This window comes from Teleopsis dalmanni, chromosome X (genome assembly GCF_002237135.1).
Source record: "Teleopsis dalmanni isolate 2A chromosome X, ASM223713v2, whole genome shotgun sequence".
In the NCBI taxonomy this organism is placed as follows: Eukaryota; Metazoa; Arthropoda; class Insecta; order Diptera; family Diopsidae; genus Teleopsis; species Teleopsis dalmanni.
Genome location: NC_051848.1, coordinates 78914831 through 78922553, shown reverse-complemented (window position 1 = coordinate 78922553; position 7723 = coordinate 78914831). Strand labels below are relative to the sequence as shown.

General features: G+C 35.6%; 1 long non-coding RNA gene across 1 annotated transcript; it reads right to left on the bottom strand.

Moving 5' to 3' along the window:
• Positions 1 to 513: 513 nt before the first annotated feature.
• On the bottom strand, positions 514 to 7447 carry LOC119662496. The gene is made up of 5 exons (XR_005250789.1): positions 6431 to 7447; positions 6132 to 6362; positions 1208 to 1650; positions 1024 to 1148; positions 514 to 729 (listed from the first exon to the last, which is right to left on the bottom strand). It is a non-coding gene; the product is annotated as an uncharacterized LOC119662496 (long non-coding RNA).
• Positions 7448 to 7723: the final 276 nt, after the last annotated feature.

Here is a 7723-nt window from a genome sequence, read left to right as displayed (position 1 = left end):
CGAAAGCAATATAAATTTTTTTAAAACTTCTTAACTATGAAAAGCTTAAACACTCCAAACTCTCCCGCATGTTAAAGCTGAAAAATTAAAAATTGAGTCACAACGAGTCCATGCGACGCAAAAATAACTCAAATACTATTTCTCCGATTTCTACGACCGATTTTTGTGAAATCGCCATTACTTCATTTTTAAGATTGAGTGATGCACACTCTATATACTCTTTGGTTTAACCATTCGATCTCAATATATGTGGAAAAATAATCAACTACTAGCAAGTAAGTGCGTTTATTAAATTCGAAAAGGTCTATACCTACTTTGAACCAAGGAATTGAAACTTCGCGGCTAGGCTAACAACTCTAAATTTTATACAAATTTCATAACTAGACAGTAAATTATATACATCATTATTAATATTTGGTCATAAAATTGATTCTCTTGCCAAACTTTGACATCTCTAAATCCCTAAGTGATTCTCATGTAATTTGTCTCTTTCTAAAAGCATAACTCTTTTTGTTTGTTCGAGCATTTCCTTTTCGAGTTTATTGTATTGATGCAGCTGCTCCGTTAAGTAAAGTACATTTTTTTTATTTTTCTTTTTCCTAGGAGTTCCTTCACACGAATCTTCAGACGGTTCTTTAGATGATGATGAAACGAGGATGGAAATCGATCCACTATCGGTTGGAGATGATAAACGAATCTTTCCGTCCAAATTTAACATTGATGAATGAACTGCAACAGACAAAATAATTAAATTTATAAAACATTTTGTTAATATATATTTGTAAATACTATAACAATTACTTTAATTTATATAAAATATTGTGATTCAAACTAAATTATTGCTATTACTGTTTAATTTATATAACAATTTGTTAATACATACTTGTAAATACTGTAACATATATATTTTAAATACCATTAAATACCATATTATTGGAACATATACTTTACTTTAATTTACATAAGATTATGGAAATTATACAATATGGTTTGGTTACACACAAATATATTTTCACATCATACCTGTACTCTCCTGAACGTGTTTTTCAATAGTGAATCGCTTTAGTCCGCCAGGTTTTTCGTTGATGTAATTGAAATGCCTCAGTTTGATAGCGCTCCACCTGATGCTCCTGTTTTCTTTTTTTTATCTTTAAATTATAATATATCAAATATGTAATTTATTTATTTAATACAAATTCAAACTTACGTATATTTGATGGAAAGATTTTTGATTTTGTGCCTCATCTCCTCGACACTAAAATAGAAATTCTGCTCGCACATTAAATCTGCTATTTCGGCATACAAATGAGAATTTTTCTTTTGTTCTTGCAGTTTCGAAGCATTAGTTCGCCAAAACTCCATCAGGGCGTATTCCTCTTCCATCGCCCTCGGTGAACGGTGAATTAGTTCGCCCTCCAAACGCCATGTTCAGCTTGTCAATGCACCCCCATACCAATTTAGATGATACCTGGTCAGTCAGTATTGCGATTTTACGATTCCGGTAGTTACGTTCAAGGTTGAAACGGGTGCATCTATCTATCGCGTATATTTCCGCTTGAAAGATAGTTGCATTATTTCTCAGTGCTTCCCAGTATCTCTTGCCTAGTCCATAAACACCAGTCCCAGCTCCCTCAATAGTGAGGGAGCTCTCTGTATACCATGTAAGTAGTAGTAAGTAGTAGTAAGAGTTTATTAATTTATTTTATTTAATACAATGATCCTAACAAAGAGTACATAAAATAGATAGATAGATTAATTAGATTATTTGAGACAATAACTATTAACTCGTTTGTCTTAAATAAAATTTAAATACGATTCGAGCATAATGCAAAAATATACGTGAATATAATAACTAATATAATGCTATAATGATGAAGAAATTTAAAATTCAGAAAACAGTAAAAAAAGATATAAGAATTAAATAAATAATATACCTTCTGCTCAAAAAGTATCCGGATTTTGTTGTTTATTAACTATTCCTTAAGTAATAGATTTTTTCAAAATTTTTTTTTGTTATAATGGTATACCCTTTCTTGATATATGGTACAAATATGAGCGCCATCTGTCAATTAGTTTGTTTACAGTAACTGGTAATGTGAGACTACCTCAAGTGCATTTAGCGATTTTTACTATGGAAAATTCTTGTTGTACGCGACTTCTTGACCAAACACGGCACCACTGTCATCGCTCAGGCACCATATTCGCCAGATCTGGATCCGTGCGACTTTGTTCTGTTCCCGAAACTCAAATTGCCCCTTCGTGGTAAGCGTTTTGAGTCGATTAACTCGGTAAAAGAGAATTCGCTGAAGAAACTAAAAGCCATACCTTCACGGGCCTACGAAAAGTGTATGGAAGATTGGGTTAAGCGTTGGCATATATGTATCGCTTCAGAAGGAGCATATTTTGAAGGAGATAAAATAAATTTGGAATAAAATTTAAATTTGTGTGTTTTATTTACAAAATCCGAGTACTTTTTGAGTAGTAGATATATAAAAATAATAATAGAAAAAGTATATTATTACTAATAACAGATATACATAATATAAGAGAAGTGGTACGTTAAAAATTACAGGTCGAAATTACTCGCCACAATCCATCAGTACTTCACGTCGTGAAACATAGCATTCAGATGGAATTAATATGATTTAATTTCATACAGGATAGGGCAGCGTCTCATGAGATGAATGATGTCTTCTTTTTCGTACATATTGCATAGTGTGCAGTATGTATTAGTTATTTGTACGGATGGGACATAGTTCAGCCTTATCAGTTCTGTCCTTGCCTTGAATATTAATGATATTATCGCGGTGTCAAACTTGTCGTTGAAATAATTTTGATTGTTAAGATTATACTCCAACAGCTTATATGTACTCATATTTCTTGTACTGCTTACACGTGCTTGTCTTTCAAATTGGGTTCTCGAGCTGAGATCAATATTTTGGAGTATTTGTGTTTGCCATTGGCGCCACAAAACTGTTTCAGTAGAATAAGGGGCACTGCTGTATTCCTCAGCAAGTGCATCCCATTGAGCAAAGAACTGCGATCTGGTTGGAGCAGGTGTTTTACGACGATTTTGGGCAGCCGGTGATCTGGCATTTTTATTACTTTGTTGATATAGTGAAAATGTAGTTGAAATGTGAATGTATATAATATTGGCAGCCCCGATTACAGATGAATTGCATAGGATGGTGTATTCACTACCTCTAGTTCTACCCTATTTAAGTTCCAACTATTGGTCCTTGCTTTTCTATCTCTGTTGTCTTGAACAATCATTACTTTCGATTTATCGCAATTGATTTGTAGGCTCCAAGTTTGACAGTACTGTTGCAGTGCCTTTATCATATTCTGAAGTGTTTGGAGTTTTTCTGCAAGTAAGACCATGACGTCCGCATACATTAATACTTTAAAACATTGTGAACCTAAACAAACACCACCAGGCAAAATACACGATTTATCATCTACATACAGTGCAAAAAGTAAGGCACTTAGAAGACAACCTTGTTTGACACCACGATTTGACTCAAACCAGTCTGACAGATATTTACTATCCCAAACTTCAGTTTCATTTTTGACATATAAGCTTTGAATTGCACATTTTCGTTGAGATGCCAATATTAATTAGTTTTAGAAAGAGACTACGCCTATCGATGGTGTCAAAAGCTGCCTTGAAATCCATAAAAACATATATAATTTGCGTTTACTTTGGAGGAACTCCTTTGCAATTGACGTCAGCACAAAAATACTGTCTACGGTTGAGTATGATTTTCTAAAACCTGCCTGATATTCGCTCAGTAGGTGATATGTTTCCACCCAGTTGGTTAGTCGAGTAAGAAGAATAGAGTTGAATATTTTTGTGAATATATTAAGATAATGATACCTCTGTAATTAGATGGGTTGCTTACATCGCCTTTTTTAAAAATGAGAAATATAATGTTTTTTTTGAAACTATCAGGAACGTTTTCTGATTCAAAAATATTATTGTAGGCAGCTGTCAAATAATTTACTTCAAATAACACTCACATAGCTCAATGAGTTTTTAGTCATATTAATCTAATTGTTTAATCTATTGTTTTGTCATTCGCACTTCGAGGAGTATTTGCATATCCACTAGCTGTATATATACTTTCCGTTAACGCTTTGCTGCTGCTTATGCGGACATTTAGATCTCCTACGATCATCACGTTTACTGATTTTAATTGAATAATAGTGTCATACAACACTTCGTAATCTGCAGCCCATTTATTTCAGTTGAGATATGTCGGGATGAGTATAACATGTCCTTTTCTTGTCTTCATTTCAAGTACCACAGTATTCAGAATCTTTATAAAAGTACACATGCAGTCGCTGTAACTTGTTGAGTGTGCTGATAACGCTTTGCTGTTTTGTGCAGTTCTGCCAGACTATTGATCCATAAGTGAAAATAGGTGTGGTTATTGCTGTGTATATTCATCGCAGTGACTTTGGTGTACATCCCCAATTCTTATCTGCTGTGGATTTACATATCATAAAGGCTTTGGTTGCCTGCTTTTGTGGTTTTATTTCTAACCCATCTAAGCGGATGGGTTTAAGATTTTTTATTTTGTATTTTCTCGTGAATGGCACAATGGTTGTTTTTGCTGGATTTATTTTCAGTCCAACTCAATTGCACCATTTTTTTGTTAGTTTTAGGTCTTACAGGATTCTCTCGCACTGACTATGTTCGAATTTTCCTCTGCAGATTATTACCACATCATCGACGTATCCCTGGATTTGGAAGCAATTCCTATCCAGTTTTGCCAACAGTTCATCTACCACCATACCCCATATTAGGGATGATAATACTTCACCTTGAGGACACCCCCGCGAAATGTTTGCAAAAATATTGCAATTACTGGTCGGAATTTTTACTCTCCTAGTGCGGAGCATGTTGCTCATCCAGCGTGAAAGTGTGCCATTGATTCCTTTTCTACAAAGAATGGAGTATATGACCTCATGTGATGTGTTATCAAAGGCTCCTTCAATATCTAAGAAAGTTTAAATTGATATTTCTTTCTTATCTTTGCTGTCCTAAATTGTGTTACTTAGTTGAGACAGGGCCGTTTCTGTTGACTGACCTGCTCTATAGGCTTGTTGGCAGCTGTGTAATAGAGTTTCTATTAGTGTAGTATTCCTGACATAGGTTTTTACTACTTTAAGTAGAAAGGATGTAAGGCAGATTGGTCTAAAGAATTTCGGGTGAGTAGGATGCCTCTTACCCGCCTTCGGAATAAAAACCACTTTTGTCCTCCTCCACATAATTGGTATATAGCCCAATGCAATACTGGCTCTAACTATTCTAGTTATCGGACCTAATAGCTGTTCAATTCCTTTTTGGAGTAGTGCCGGAAAGTCACCATCAATACCTGGAGATTCCGTCCCCAGAATTGTAGAGGATCCTGGCAAATGTACGTCCAGAAGTAGTCGTACCTTATCTTCTTCACCTTCGGTGAAACTTCCAACTTTTCGTTTGAAATTGGTGGAAGTAAGGCTACTGCTTTTTGCAAGCACCTTATAGAATCTTGATACCTCTGTTGTGCTTTCTATTCTTTCGCAAAATTTTCGGAAGCTTTTACGTTTTGAGGCCCTAATTTATTTATTATACCCAGTAAGATCTTGTCAATATTCTGACCAATCTCCTGTTCTTTTTGAGTAATTAAATAGTCCTCTGATTATGCTTCTTATATTATTTAGGTCATTGCTTTGATCGAGCTTAATGGACAGCTATCCTTATATGCATTGAGTATGGAATTATTGAGGTTTTCTAGATTATTTTCTATTTGAATTTCATTCTGAATGATTTTATCTAGCCTTAATTGGACAAGATTTTCTTTCAGATTTTCCGTATATGTTACACAATTTGAATTTCTTGGGTACCATAGGATTTTCTTGTTAATTAGTGAGCCTTCAATGTCGAACCTTAGGATTCTATGATCAAATAAAGAAGGTTCACTGGATACTCTGCAGTTTTTGACAAGCTCACAGCCTGGAGTATTTCCGATAGTAATATTTAGGACCTCTTTGAGGACCTCGTGAGTTAGATACAAATGATAATGTCTTGCCTATATTACATACTTTTAATTTCTTACTGGTTATAAATTCTAAAAGGTACTCACCTCTTGTATCGGTGTTTGTGCTTCCCCATACTTCGTTGTGAGCGTTGGACTCGCAATCAAGTATAAGTGCCATCTTCGTTCTCTCACAGTAGTCCACCAGTTTAACAACCTCTGCAGATGGTACCTGAGTGTCGTCTTCTGGTAGATAGCCTGTAGCTACGACCACGTTCTGTAGAACTCCGTTGATGTTGGCCGGAATTTGTATGGCAACGAGGTCCTTGGAGAACTATTCTAAATAGATAGATAAAGTTATTATTAATATATATTAAAATGCAGGTTCTTGGCTTATCACATCTTACATCCCAAATTGTCTGCTTATTCCTTGCAGTCAAACTACAGATTCCACCTATGTGGATCCAAGGTTCTCGGATCAGCACTATGCTCAAGTTCGATTTAAACGTAGCCCTTGGAATAACTGCCGATGCAGTTTTGCGTGGTGTGGATTTATTTGGGTGACTTTAGTGCTGGTCATCAAGTAATTATTCTTCCTTTGCTTCTTCTGCCAGACCATCGTCGATGTCTGACAGAGATATTCTGTCGGAGTTGTCATCGGGCACCAAGTTTAGTAGGGAGAGATCCAAGGTTTCAATGTCCTAGGTAGCACACTGATTTCCTCATTCTTCTCGCTCCTCGTCGCCTCCTCCTCCACTTGCTCCAGAACAGTTGCAGGCATCGTTTCTTCAGCTGGAGTGGTTTCCTCAGCTGATTTACTACCGTCCTTGTTCTCCTGTCTCTTATGCAGGTGGACTGGGACGGAGCTGAACCTGTAGAAGATCCCACAGTCGTTGGTTTTTATTCAGCTTGTTTTCTGTGCTAAGACTTGCAAGTCTGAAAGCCCAAATGTTGAACTATTTCAACGATTTCAAAAGTTTTGGCCAAAAATAAACGATAGTAATTTCACGGTCGGCTTAGAAAATGTAAGTAAATCGTTGAACATAGATTTGTTGCGAATTACAAGTTTCCTTAATAAGACTCGTAAGGATAACCAACCAAAAGATGATTATAGGAAACTTCTAAAACTTGCAATAACAGTTTTTGGGGAAAAACCGAACTGCAGCACAACTTTTAATCTCCTGGGGCTATATATCACACAAGATGAATGGCCAAAGCCATGTATACAGTAAAAATATTTTTATTCAAAGTGGCCACTAGACAGCATCGCCCACTGACAACGCACGAAGTCGTCTCTCGCCATTACACACCAAATTTTTCAACAATTTTTTAAACACGCCTCCAGCATACAATGCAAACATTGTTCAGTCATCAGTATTAAAGCAATCGCTTAAGAGTCAACAGCGGCTGCTATGCGTAATTTCGTAACGAAAAATGATGTTTCATATTTAATTTATAATACTAATTTATATATTTATTTTTATATATTATCAAAAAGTACCCGGATTTTGTAAATAAAATACAAATTTAAATATTATTCCAAATTTATTTTATCTCCTTCAAAATATGCTCCTTCTGCCAACGCTTAACCCAATCTTCCATACATTTTTCGTAACCCCGTGCAGGTATAGCTCTTAGTTTAATTGAGTTTCGGGAACAGGAAAAAGTCGCACGGATCCTGATCTGGCGAATATGGTGCC